Source organism: Chinchilla lanigera, unplaced genomic scaffold (genome assembly GCF_000276665.1).
Source record: "Chinchilla lanigera isolate Chin_1 unplaced genomic scaffold, ChiLan1.0 scaffold00024, whole genome shotgun sequence".
Lineage (NCBI taxonomy): Eukaryota > Metazoa > Chordata > Mammalia > Rodentia > Chinchillidae > Chinchilla > Chinchilla lanigera.
The window spans coordinates 5,647,504-5,662,214 of NW_004955425.1; the positions used below are offsets into that span (position 1 = coordinate 5,647,504).

Sequence of the window (14,711 nt, forward strand, 5' to 3'; positions counted from 1 at the left end):
AGTCAGTCGGAAGTGTTTGCTTGTTGCTTTTCCTGGTAGTGTTTGGTGGTAACAGTGGCTGAGTAATGGCCATTGTGGAAGGGTGGTGCCAGAGGACACAGTGTGATTCTGTGTAGTGAGTCAGCTGTATGTTGAAATTTACTGATGTGGACAGATTCAGCAAGGCCGCTAGGCATTTGGCTAGGGTATAAAGAATAGCCGTCCACCTGCAGAGCACTTTCTGTGATGTTTACTTTATACAAGATAGTGTGGTTGGCACTGTGACCTAATTAATCTTAAAGGCAACAAGATATTTAGAGCCTTTAAAGAATTACTTGTACTTGATTACAAAAATGACCTTTCAAATGTTTTGTAGGCCTGATTCCTACAAGCTCACTTCCAAATGTTTTCCTGATTTACATAAATTTAGGAAAGGTGGTTGCAGAGAAGCAAGCATTTGCAGTGTATGCCTGCAGTGTGCTTGTCATGTCATACATTAGATTCTGCAGTAAAGGAAAACTGACAGGTAGGGAACACTTGCTCTTTTATTAAAGAGAAATTGTTGTTTTTAAATTAAAAATAAAATACATAAACATAGCCTTTAAGTTCCCTAAGTAATGTAGGATATATAAATTGAAAAGCCTCCCTTTTACCCAGTTCTTTCCTCTGTTCCCCAGAGGAAGTTTCAGTTTTCCAACATACTCTTCCATAAATGTTTTGTGCAGATCCAAATGTGGTTTGTGTATAATATACATAGTATTTCAAACTTTGCTCTTTTCCTTTTATAAGTCTTACTGGAGGTGATTTTATTATCAGCCCATAGAAATGTCTATCATTTGTTTTCGTGGCAGCAAAAATTAATGTATGAAATGACCAGGATTTTCTTAACCAGCCCCTATTTAGACTTAAAGCCTTTATATACATTATTGAGAGGGATATTCTTATACTGATTACTTCACTCTGCCTCAGGATATCTTAGAATACAGTTCTCTCTCAAAATATGTTTGTATTTAAAAATTTTGAACAACTTAGTACACTGGGTGTTGTGAAGCTGGATTTGAATGTCTGTTGCATAAGTGATCAGTCATCTAATAGAGGTTAGCTTGACAAGTTTTCTATCCAGTTTTTGTTCATGGAAAAGTGCTGATTAAATACATCACATTCTATTTAAATATTTTTCTCCTAAAATTAAGGTATTTAAACTAAATTTTATGTCATGGAGGTATAATTTAATCAGTAACCCCCTCTACCCCCAACAGACACATCACAGTCTGGATTCAGATCCCTGAGCTACCCCATGGAAATTCAGGAACTTCTAGGTATCCAGGATAAGCATGGGGACCATTCACTTTACTGCACGAGGAACTTTGTGATCCTTGAAATGAGGGCTAAGTGTCTATTAGTGGGAAGCTGTGCACCTCAGAGAATCTGTAGCTGCTTGTAGCTAATGTACTATGTTGCTTTATTTTTCACCTGTAATGTGTGTCACTTGTTCATGAGACATTTTCCCCTAGGTTCCTGTGTGTGAACTAATCTGGTAATGGGGGCCTTAAATTTCTTAGGATTTTCAATATATTTCTGCAAACATAAGTTCTTTCCAAAGTGTCATTGTAGTGGGAGGCTCTAAGGATGTTTACAGAAACTGGCTGTGGATATGGTTGTTCTTGGCATAGATATGTCAGCATTTAACATGGAGTTTAGAAGGAGGGTGTTGCTGTTTAATCCTCTAGACTATTAATTATATTGTTGGGCACACCTGGAATCCTCTGTGTGTACTGTACCGCATTAGTTGATTCTATTACAGTAAGTCCCCAACTTACATACATTTGGGTTGCAAGCTTTCACAGGTGTACTGTGTAAGAGTTTATATAAGACTCACTTTGTTGAATTACAAATGAATCTGACGTAAGAATGTTCTCTCAGAATGGAACTCATTCATCAGTCACTGTAGTGCGTTTTTATAAACATCAGCTTCCAGATTTCTTTTGAAATACAGTTTGTTAAAATGTCAGTTAATATCACTAATGAATAAACTTCACTCCTGTTTACATATTGTTCTTTTCAGTTTATTTGAGATGGGAATAGTTACTAAGCTTCGGAAAGTGATATCTAGGCTACATAATGTGGTTTGGAGAGGCCATGGAGTGGGAACATCCATTATTATTTTTTAGATTTTTTAATTTTATGAAAAAATAAAACAAAATTTCATAATAAAAATAAGACCAACAAAAATTAGTACACTGTGTGTCATTATCTTCAGAGTAGTTACTCAGTATAAGAGATAGACCAAACAATTCTTACAAAGAAGAAACAGAAAAAGTAAAACTTCCTTTTCAGTGAACTAAGATAAACTAGTAGTATAAATAAAACAAATTAGCATATATATATTTGAAATTATATAATTTGGGAAATATTTGAATGCTCAAATGCTTTCTGAATGCCTCAAATTTATCTTTCTATATGGCAACATAGTACTCCATTGTGTATAAATACCACATTTGCTCTATCCATTTATCTATTGATGGACATACACACTGTTTATAAGATCTAGCTATTATAAATCATGCTGATACAAAGCACAGGTGTGCATATGTCCCTGTAATACGATGATTTTAACTGTTTTGGGAAGATACCTTAAGGGGATAGCAGAGTCAAATAGAATTTCTACTTTTAGTTTTTTGAGGAATCTCCACACTGGCTTTCCTAGTGGTTGTACTAGTTCATGTTTCTACCAGCAGTGTAGAAGAATTCCTTTTTCCCCACATCCTTGCCAGCGTTTGTTATTTTTAGATTTTTTTGATGATAGCTGTTCTTTCTAGGGTAAGATGATATCTTAGTATAGTTTTAATTTGCATTTCTCTGATGGTCAGTGATGATGAGCAACTTTTTCATCTATTTATTGGCCATTTGTACTTCCTCTGAGAAGTGTCTATTCATTTTGGTTGCCCATTTTTTGATTGTATCTTTTATTTTAGGAGTCTAATTTTTTAAAGTTCTTTATATATTCTTGATGTTAATCCTCGGTGGAATAGCTGGAAAAAAATTTGTCCCATTCTGTCTACTGTCATTTTACTTGGTTGTTTCCTTTGCTGTGCAGAAGCTTTTTGATATGATATGATCTCATTTGTTTACTCTTGGTATTATTTCTTATGTCATTGGGTTTCTGTTCAGAAAGTCCTTGACTATGCCTATATTTTCAAGAGTTATACCTATTTTATCTTCCAGAAGATTAAATATTTCTGTTTTAACATTTAGACCTTGATCTATTTTGATTTTAGTTTAGTGCATAGGGGGATACATGAGTCTAGACTCAATCTGCTGCATGTGGCTATCCTATTTTCCTAGCACCATTTATTAAAGAGGCTATCTTCTGTGTATGATTTTTGCTCGTTTGTCAAAGATCAAATAGCTGTACATGCCTAGGGTTGTTTCTGTTTCTTCCAGTCTCTTCCATTGATCCACATACCTATTTTTGTGCCAGTACCATGCTTAATCATTGTAGCTTTATAGTGTACCTTCAAGGTGGGATTGGGATGCCACCTACTTTACTTTTACTATTCAGGGTCTTTTCTGGTTCCATATACATTTTAGGGTTGTTTTCTCTAGCTTTGTGAAAAATGACATTGGTATTTTTCCTGGGCTTGCATTAAATCTATAAATCAGTTTTGGAAATACAGCCATTTTGATTATTTTGGTTTTGCCTATCGATAAACAGGATATCTTTCCATTTTCTGATGTCCTCCTCAATTTCTTTCTTCAGAGTGATGTAATTTTCATTATACAGGTTGTTCACTTTCCTAGGTAGATTAATACCTAAGTATTTAAATTTTTTGATGCTATATATTAATGGTATTGTTTTCCTAATTTCTTTTTCAGTGAGTTCATTATTAGTGTATAGGAATGCTATTGATTTTTGTGTGTTTATTTTGTATCCTGCCACACTACAGAATTTAGTTACCAATTCTAGGAGTCTTTTGGTGGAGTCTTTTGGATCTTGTAAGTAAATGATTATGTCATCTGCAAATAATGATATTTTGGCTTTGTCTTTTCCTATATGTATCCCTTTTATTTATTTCTCTTGCCTATTTACTCTGGCTAATGTTTTGAGGGCTGTGCTGAACAGGAGGAGTGGTAACAGACTTTCTGATTTTAGAGGGGAGGCTTTTTTCCCCATTTAATATGATGTTGGCAATAACTTCTATACCTAGTCTTTAAGTTGTGGTTTTTTTTTTTTTTTTTTGGCAACAAGATCTAGCTGTGCAGTTCAGACTGGTCTTGAACTCACTTTGTAGCCCAGGCTGCCCTCAAACTTGCAAGGTGATCCCCTTGCCTCACCCGCAAGTGTTAGGATTATAGGTGTGTGCTACCACCTGATTATGTAATTTTTGTTGCTTATGTTTATATGGGAAATTAAATTTATTGATTTGTAATGGTGAACCATCCTTGTATCCCTGGGATGAATCCTACTTGGTCATGTTATGTGAGATTTTTGATGACTGGTTGCATTGTGTTTGCCAGTATCTTGTTAAGGATCTTTACATCTGTCTTCATTAGAGAAACTGCCTGTAGTTGTCTTTTTTTGATTGATTCCTCTTTTGGTTTTGTGATCAGGATAATGTTAGCTTCAAAAAATTGTTTTGGAAGTACTCCTGACTTCTCAATTTCATTAAAAACATTGAGGAATATTGATGTTAGATCTTCCCTGAAATTCTTGTAGGATTTGGCTATGGATCCATCAGGTTCTGTTGGTAGTGTTGTTTTTTTTTTAACTGCTTCAGATTCATTGCCTGTTGCTGGATTATTCAAGATTTTTAAGTTCAATTTTGGCAATTCATATGCATGTATGAATCTCTACTTCTGCATTATTCAGTTGTTTGGCATATATATTTGTGAAGTTGCTACTGGATTTTGGCAATGTCTGTTGTTATTTCCCCTTTTTCATCTTTAATTGCTTTAATTTGTGTCTTTTCTTTCCTTCTTTTTTGGTCAGATAGGCTAAAAGTTCTATTTTATTCTACCAAAGAACCAACTCTTCAATTATTCTTTGTATGTGCAGCCATTTTGAGATGACTTTATGTAATATAACAATCATTGTTAATATTCTATCACCATGTTTTGAAATTCTGTATCATTTTTATTGCTCTCTATGCTGTTTTATCTGTTTGTTTTCTTAGCCTCTGTATTATTAATTTCTGCTCTGATCTTTATAATTCCCTTCCTTGTACAAGGTCTGAATTTGCATTGTTTTTGTTTTTCTATGACCCTGAGATGCATCATTGTTATTTATTTGGTCCTGTTTTGTTTGTCTGATGTGGTCATTCACTGCTATAAGCTTTCCTCACAGGACTGCTTTCATTGTATGCCGTAAGTTCTGGTATATTGTGCTGGCATTATCATTTAATTCTAGGAGCTGTCTTCTTTCTTCCTTAGTTTCATTATTGATTATTGAAGAGTGTGTTATTTAATTTCTAGACGTTTGCACAGTTTCTGTGGTTTCTTTTGCTATGATCCAGTAATATGCATGGTAAAATTTTGAATCTTTGGCGTTTATTTAGGCATGCTTTATTAGCTAGTATACTGTCTCTTTTGGAGAAATTACCGCTAGGGGCTGACAAGAATGTATATTCTGTTGTTGGATGGAACACTCTAATACTCTATGTATATGTATTGAAGTCATTTGTTTGAAGGTTTGGGTCAACTCTAGTATTTTGTCACTGATTTTTTTGTTGTTGATCTATTTTTGATAGTGAGGTATTGAGATACTCTACTATAATTGTAGTGTTGTTTATCTGATATTTTATATCTATTAGAATTTGTTTATTAAGACATTGGTGTGGCAGTAGCCAGGCATCGGGCTCTTTGAATCGCTGTTTTGGTACGGAGGGTGCTGCCGGAACCACGGCTCTGAGTTGCTTGGTGTCCGGAGGGCAGCTTTTCGAGACCCACATGAGCCAATGGTCTCACGCCTGCAGTGGCTGGGACCGCGGATGAGACTTTCCTGGGCTTCCTTCAGCCAAAAAGAAAGGTGGAAACTGCATCCCAGAAAGGTGGAAGGACTATCTCCCGGTTCGACAGCAGATGCCTGGGACTCGTTTCATTGCTTTCAAAGTACCTTTGCAAAAGAATTTTGAAGTGAATCTTGCCTTAGACAAACGCTTTTCTCTTTTAGATCTTTTTAACAAAATCCAAGAGCAAAATGAAGAGCTTGGACTGATGATTGATTTAACATATACTCAGCGCTATTACAAGCCAGAGGATTTGCCAGAAACTATTTGTTATTTAAAAATTTTTACAGTTGGGCATCAGGTGCCTAATGATGGCACTATTTTTAAATTCAAGTGTGCTGTTAATAAATTTTGAAAGAAAATAAAGATAATGACAAACTTATTGGTGACCACTGTCCTATGGTTTAAACAGAACTGGCTACCTCATCTGCAGATATTTGATTGATGTAGAAGGCATGAGGCCAGATGATGCAGTTGAATTATTCAATAGGTGCCAAGGACGTTGCATAGAAAGAACAAAACTATGTTGAAGAACTTCAGAATGGTCTTGTCAGGAAGAACTGGAATTTCAGTGTATCCAGATCAAGTGGTTTTGAAGACTCTGTGGAACCAGTCCACAGCAATACCAAGTCTGTTAACCGTGGACCAAGGTATAAGCTACACAATCCACCCCCTTTCCAGCGTTTTCATAACCAGACTCAGAACTGGCAACAATCAGTCAGAAAATTTTCACAAACTTAGAATGTTTATCAGAGAGGCCATATCCCTCCTCCTGGCCCTGCTGGAGATGACTATTCACAAAGGAGATACTTTTGTTTTTTTGTTTTTCTCCGGTACCGGGAACCGAACTCACGACCTTGCGCTTGCCAGGCAGGCGCTTTTGCCGCTGAGCTAAATCCCCAGCCCCAGGAGATACTTTTGGAGTATGAAACCAAATGGCAGTCAAGCAGCTCAGAATAAGAGGTGGTATGCTGGTGATTACCAGAGACTATCTTCTTCTGCCTGTTGGGGATGGAACAAGTGATACAGGCCTGTCCTGGAAATCTACCTGGTGAACAGAGCTGGGCTGAAGATTGCTGGAGTGACTTTCAGTAAATATCAGGTCAAATTATTTTTCAGGTCAATGAGGTTTTTGAAAAACTTTTATTGCTCCCTTCTATGTATTCAAGCTTAAAGAAAAATTATGATAATATTACCTCTTTGCTTACAAATTCACATCAATTATAGCAAAAAACTATGCAGAAAATTGGTCATTCCATTTAAAATTTTCTACAGGAAGATATTTTAGATCTGATAAAATAATAACTTTTCTTGCAAATTATTTTTAAAAATTCTGTCCTTTTTTTTCTATGCATTTCCTTTGGATTAGACTTGTGATGTGAATTTTTTAGTATTTTGTTATGTTTGTTGACCCAGTCACTAAGGATATCTTTTATTCCCTAACTGTTCAAATTTTTACGAAAATCTACCTAGAATGACAGTTTCTTTAGAACCTAGTCACTTTATGTATTAATTCTAATATTTTTGTTATTAGGTGTTTCTTTTTTTGGCAGTCAGTATTGGGATTTGACCAGCTTCTTGTACTGAATTGCGAGATTTGCCGTCAAACACAAAGACCGACCGAAATGTTAGGGATTGTTAATTGAGCAAGAAAGATAGATTAACTAGAGTGCTGATTAATCAAATGACAATTTTCCTGATAGTTTGATCACAAGATAAACTTCATCAAAGGAGTTGAACCATCCAGAAAGTTTGAAAACTTTTATAGATTCATAGAAGTTGCTCAATGAATGGTGTAATATGACTACAATTGCCTGGAATATCTGGGAAGACTGTTATTTCTCTTCTTTTGAACATAACTCTCTGGGATCTTTCTCCAGTTGCTTCTTACACTGGAGTGGTGCTTTACCTCAGTGCAAGAGGTAGATCACTTGAGAGGATTTTAATTATTTTTAGTTGCAGAGGAAGCTAGACATCTTTGCTTGCTTGAGAAAGTATCTAAATATCATGACACATATTAAGCCTCAATGACTATTTGAGGAATACTTGGGCAACTCAGACTCATTTTTAAAGCCTCTTGATTTTGAGGATTTGTATCATACAATAACCGATACTATATATGATAGTTGTGTTATAGATGAACAATGTGTGGAACCTGACCTTAAGGAAGTACTGTAACTTAACTGTTCCCCTTGCCTGTATCTATCTAATTCAGTCATGTTGCTCTACTTCATCTAAATGATAGCTCATAAAGTTTTTCTCTGCTTGCCACATTTAAGAGAGATACAGAGGTCCTTTGGTTATAAGCCTACTCTTACAAAATTGCTCCCAAAGAGATAGCATGAAGCCTTACATTGGAAGACATTCAAGCAAAACAACTGTGGGGCAAAAACAAACAAACAAACAAACAAAGCATGAACGCATATGAGAATCTACCTAGTCCCATAGTTGTAAAGAATGGCTTGGCAAAGTGAGCATGGTGGTGCACACCTCTAATCCCAGCACTTGGGAGGCTAAGGCAGAAAGATCCCAAGTTTTATTCCTACCTGAACAACTCAGCAAGACTCTGCCTCACAAAAGGCTGGGGATGCAGCTCAATAGAAAAGCTCTAGGTTCAATACCTACTACTGCAGAAAAGAGGAATGACTTGCAAGCTACTTCTGAGGAGGACACTTATATTAGTGCCATCATATGGGCTCTGTCACTTTCAAAAGTGTGGTTTGTTAAAAAAAGACCTATTTTGTATCTCATGTCCCATTTTTTATACTTCAGCATACTGGTTTTGGTTTCTGAACTATTGAAAAAGCTAAAGGCCTCTGGCTAAAGGACAAGTAGCTCCCTTTTTGAAGGTTTATAGTAGTCTATTAACGCTTTTAAAATTTGTTTTTATTTAAAAAATATGTATGAATAGTTTAAAGTTCAAGTAGCTGTGTTGAGATTACTGTGAAAAAGAGCAGTCCTCTGCCCTAACCCTGATTATCATTTCTCAAAGGCAAACAGTGTAAGTATTCCTTTATTATCTTGTGGTATTTGCCACAGTTATTTTAAAATACATATATGTATGTGGCTAGCCACTTGATTTTTCAATTGTGATAGTATCAATTGTGATGGTATCTCTTAAGGAATTTTTACTATGGTAAATGAGGATTTAGCCCTTTCACACCACATTACAGTTGTTTCTCAGCTTTTAATTAAATCAGTATTCTGAAAAAAAAAAAAAAAGACATTGGTGCATATATGTTTATAATTATTGCTTCTTTCTGTTGAATAGTTTTATTAACCAATACGTAATATCCTCCTTTGCCTCTTTTGATCAGCTTAGGTTTGAAATACATTTTGTCAGAAAATAAGATACCTATTCCTGCTTGTTTTAGGGTTCCCTTTGCATGGAGTATTGTTTTCCATCCTTTGATTTTTAGTCTCTAAATTTAGTTTGTGTTAAATGTGCTTCTTCCATATAGCATGCCATTGTATTTTGTTTCTTTCTTTTTTTTTTTTTTAACAGACAGACAACATTTTACAACATAGCAAAAGAACAGTACAGACAACACAGAGTTACAAACAAAGTGGTAGGGAATTAACAATGGTTGTTGTATTACATATTGATATCTTCAAAGTGGCTTCTCATGAAAACAGATATAAAAATACAATACTGATCAACCAAAGACTCATTGACAGTTTCTTTCAGCATAGAAATAGAAGACAGAACAACCATGTTAACTATCCTGTATATACATACAGATGCATTCTACTAGTCCATGTCTTTTGATTGGGAAGTTGAGTCCATTTACATTGATAGTTTTAATTGATAGGCATTGACTTATGCCTGTCACTGTAGTAACTTCCTGTTGTTGTTTTGCTTACTTTCCGTTGTACTTAATTGCTACTGTTCTACCTTTTGTATTCATTTTGTTTGGCCTTTTGGCATTGTTAGCTTCATTATCTCCTAGGATATCCTTGAGAATTTTTTGGAGTATTGGTTTGGTGGTCATGAACTTATCTGGATTATTTTTTTAATTAAGGAAATATTTATTTCTCCATCAAATTTGAAAGTTAATTTTGCAAAATGTAATAGTCTGAATTGGAAGTTGTTCTCTTTTAGAGCTTCAAGCACTTCATCATTGCTGTCCTTGCTTTTAAGGTTTGTGTTGTGTTTGATTCTGATGAATTCTCTTTCATAGATTCATTGATTTTTTTTTTTTTTCTAGCAGCTTTTAAATTCTGTTCTGTATTTCTGGCATTTTAATTATTATGTGGCATGGAGTGGTTTATTTTTTCTGATTACAGCTATTTAAGGTTCTAAGTTTTATTTTAAAAATTAAAAAACCGACAAAACAACAATGAAGGCAAAATCAAAACAACACAAAAGATACATGACCTCAAAAAAAAATGATAGAAATTTACAGTGGTTGCTGTATTACATACTGCTATCTTCAATGAAGTTGCTCAGTCCACTAGATTGATCAAACAATCAAAGATAGTAACAGTTAAAAAAACCAAACAAACATTTGAAATGATGCAGAGCTTCACCATACAAGATGGTAGGAATTCAACAATGGTTCTTCTACTGCATATTGTTTTCAGATCAGTCATTCTGATTACCAAATTCAAGTGTGCAAAATTGGTCAAGAAAAAAGAAAATTTTAAGCATTGACTGATCCTCTCAATAAACCACAGACATCAGCAATACATCTATTCCAGCTATCCTTATATATACATATAAATTTTGTTTTTTATTTAAAAAACCAAAAATAACAAAAACAAATACATAACAAAAACAGCATAGAGAGCAATAAAAATGATGCAGAATTTCAAAACATGGTGATAGGATATTAACAGTGGTTGTTATATTACATAATGTCGTCTTCAAAATGGTTGCACATATAACCAGATATAGGCATGCAAGATTGATCAAACAATTACACATTAACAGCTCCTTTCACTAAACCAACAGGTATTAGTAGTACGATTATCCTAGCTATCGTCTGTATGTGTATATATATTATATATATATATAATATATATATATACACACACATACATATTTTTTCCCTCTTCCTTCTTTCTTTTTCCTCTCCCCTCCTTCATCCCAGTTGCTCCTTCCTATTGGAGCAGTTTCTTTTCCCTTTCATAATATCTATTGTACCTTTCAGATTATTTAAGGTTCTAGAGGCCTCACTTATCTGTATGTTAAAGTCTTTTATCACATCTGGAAACTTTCTGATATTACTTGTGTAAACACTTTTTTTAATGTCTTTTGTGTTGTCTTCTAATTATTTACTAATTCCAATTAGTCTTAGTTCTCTGAGTCATCTTGGAGATGCTGAATCCTTTTTCATGTTCCCTTGTTTTTAAGGTAGCTCTCATTAAATGATCATTGACCACAGTCCTGTCCTGTAGGTCTGACACTCTTTTTTCACATTGGTTGCTTCTGCTACCCATACTTTCAGTTGTGTTTTCCATCACCTGGATTTCTGTTTGGAACTTTTTTATGGACTCCCATTCTTTTGTATGGTGGACATTCATGTTTTGCATCTTTTTCTTTAGCTCCCCTCTCAATTTATTAGTCACTGTTATGTTACCTTGGTTACAGTAGTAAATTCGGTGACAACAGTAGCATCAACTGGCAACTGGATAGTGACAAACTCTAGTAAACACTCATGGGCTGTGGTTTTAGTGAAGACAGTAAAGCCACCCTTTTACTGACCTATCATCATTCAGACCACCTATTCCTACTGGATGTCGGCAGCAGTGGCAGACTCACACATACCTCTAGACTAAGTTTTGCTTTCTTCATTCAAGCCCCCTCTGACAATTACATCCTCCAGACCTGACCTTCAGCAGCAGAAAAGTCCTCATGAGCTTCGTGGTCTGAGCCAAGACTTCCAGAGGACCCCAGGAGATCCCTCTCCAAGGCTGGCTCCCAGGTCTGTCTCTTCCCATCTCTGTAGTGGGATATCAGTTCAGTCCTGAACGAAACTCCTCTCCTGGGTTAGTCTCTTCTTCAATCAGGTCAGAATGTTTTTTGTCACCTCTGTTGTCCTGTGCTATGGAGAACTTAGGAGCAAGGGTGATGTCAGCTGGGAGCAGGATGCATGGTTTCTGGGTCCTTCCTGTTCAGCGTGGGGCCCAGGGGAGCCTCAGCATCAGCCTGGGGTGGGCCACGTAGTTCAGAGCTTATAGTGAGGCATATACAATAGTAACACTACCATGTATTTTGCCACTACACATCAAATTGCTTGAAATTTTATTGCCTGATAAAGGCATCTGGAAACGTGCAGCTGACCACACAAGGGCCCATGCTTGTTAGGTCATAGAGCCAGGATTTGGTCCAAAGCCCACACTGTGTCCTTATACATTAATCTCCACAATACTTCTTTGAGGTCTGTAATTTTATTCCTGTTTTTCCATTGAGGAACTTGAAACTCAGAATTAAATGACTTAATCACAGATCATTAAAGGTTATACAGCAAATGAGAAGCCATTGGGTCCAAAGCCCAGATTGTTCAGGTTTGCTCACAGATGTTACTTAAAGGAGGCCCTCTGTGGGTCTGTCCCACACATTTCAGGATGTTTATTTCCCTGGACCCTATCCACTACATGCCAGGAAGGCACTGATTGTGTCATCTAGAAATGCCACCTTGGAGTTTTAATCATCTCTGGTAGGTGTCATACTTACATTTCTTAATATCAAAGCTTGTCTCTTAACATGCTATATTGCTTCCTGTAGTAATTTTAAAATCAGTAGTAATTAACCCAACTCTTACTCCTAATTTGAAATAGATTATAAATGAAATCATTTTAATCCAGACTCACAGATGAGATACAACATCTCACCAACTCTATTTTATAGATTTAACCCACTCTTTCAAGGCCCAGAGAGTACCAAGACCTTTTCAAAGAAAATTGAGTTGGTACTTGACTGGACTGAGCCTCTATCTCTGAGCCCAAGGCTGGAATCATTTCTTAGCTTTACCAGTTTCCTTCAGGCAAATGTCCGTATTTGACTGGTTCATGTTTATTTTCTAGTGAGTGATTTTGACCTTTTAGAGGGAGACATTTGGAGGGTAGTGTAGTTGAGTTGAAACAGCACATCATGAAGCTTCATAACAAGTTTGTGACTATTTTTAAAAAGGTATTTCAAACATAGTCTTAAGCAGCTTTATAATGCTGTCAAAATTGGTTGTCTACTTGTGACTTGTCCCCTTTATCCTAGCAGATGTTTGGGAATCAGTCTCCCCCAGAATTTAAGTAGGTTAGGGTGGATTGAATAATGTTACATGTTCTAATCCTGAGGGTTCCCATGGAGGGAATGATTTTTTAAAAATTAATTAATTTATTTTTTGTTCATAGTATTGAGCATTAAATCAGGGAGCGTTGAGCTATGTCCTCAGTCCTTTTTGAGGCAGTCCCACTAAGTTGTCCACGCTGTCCTCCAACTTGTGATCTCCTGCCTCAGCCTCCTGAATAGCTTTCTGCAGTATTGGGGATCACCTCAAGCTACATCCTTATCCCTAAGGATATTTGGTGAATGAAAAATGTTGCCATTTGAGAACAGCTGTGTGTTTCAGAAAGTTTGTTGAATGGGCTGTTGTTTATGGTGCTGATAGTTTCCATACCCTTTTTGTACCTTTAGTTAAAGATAATTTAAACAAGTTACTTGCTTATATTCTCTTAGATAACTGAGCAACTTTCATTTCCACTTGATAGGAGCAGGATTAGAAGTTAGTTTTGGTAAACCTACCTTCTTTTTGGCTAACAATATAAGCCTCATTTGTTTAATATTGTGCCTATTGAATATGAAATGTGTTTTGGGGGAATAAATTTAATGAAGAAGTTGATTCATTCTCCAGGGAAGTTCACTGAATGATAATGTCTTTTTAGAAAACCTCTTTAATCTCATGGAATTTCTGGGGATAAATTTTGGCTCATGGTTAATCATTTAAGCCACATAGCTGGTTGGGTGTTGTACATGCCTGTAATCCCAGCACTCTGGATGCTGAGGCAAGAGAATCGTCAGGAGTTCAAGGCCAGCCTGCGCTGCATAGTGAGTTCAGGATGAGCCTGAACTACATAATGAGACCCTGTCTCAAAAAACAAAAACCAAACCAAACCAAACCAAATGAAACATCTACAGAGCTTGAGGAAGTTACTATCAGTGCAGAAATGTCTTCTGATGAATGATGGGAGAGAATTTGCTAGTATCAGAATAAACCAAATCCCTTTATACAGATTTGAAGGTGTTGAGGGATATGAATGTCTTAGTGACAGGGAAAGAAGTTCATTGAAGCTGATGAAATAGACCTTTCATTAGTGGTTCAGAAACTCATAAAGATTTTTTTGAAGTCACCTGGGTTAAAATAACAGGAAAGTAATTCTCCTCCTTCTCCTTTTTATTCTTGTTTGAAGAATGGGAATGTTATTAGGGATAGTTTGATTTATTAACTTACTCTGTATCTAAACTAGCTATTTTGTTTCTCTTTTACTGTCATAAGGGAGAGACCACTGATTTCTAAGTCTGATATTAGGGAAGTTGTTAAATAAAGCAAACACAGCAGATTTAGGGCATCTCCTAAAGTTGTACATTTTGACTTGTGTATGTATTGTCTATACCCACAACTGGGGTGTATTACAACAGTTGACATTTTTAATTGTAACTTCAACTCATGAACACTGTTTACAAAATGTATTGTGGGATTCTTGGTTGAAAAAAATCAGGAAACATGC

General features: G+C 35.8%; 1 protein-coding gene and 1 pseudogene across 6 annotated transcripts in view; both read left to right on the plus strand.

Moving 5' to 3' along the window:
- The window catches only part of Sgms1 (sphingomyelin synthase 1), a 311,453-nt gene that overhangs the window by 139,599 nt on the left and 157,143 nt on the right, over window positions 1–14,711 (plus strand). The gene's annotated exons all lie outside the window — the stretch shown is intronic.
- On the plus strand, window positions 5,852–7,194 carry LOC102030648 (annotated as a pseudogene).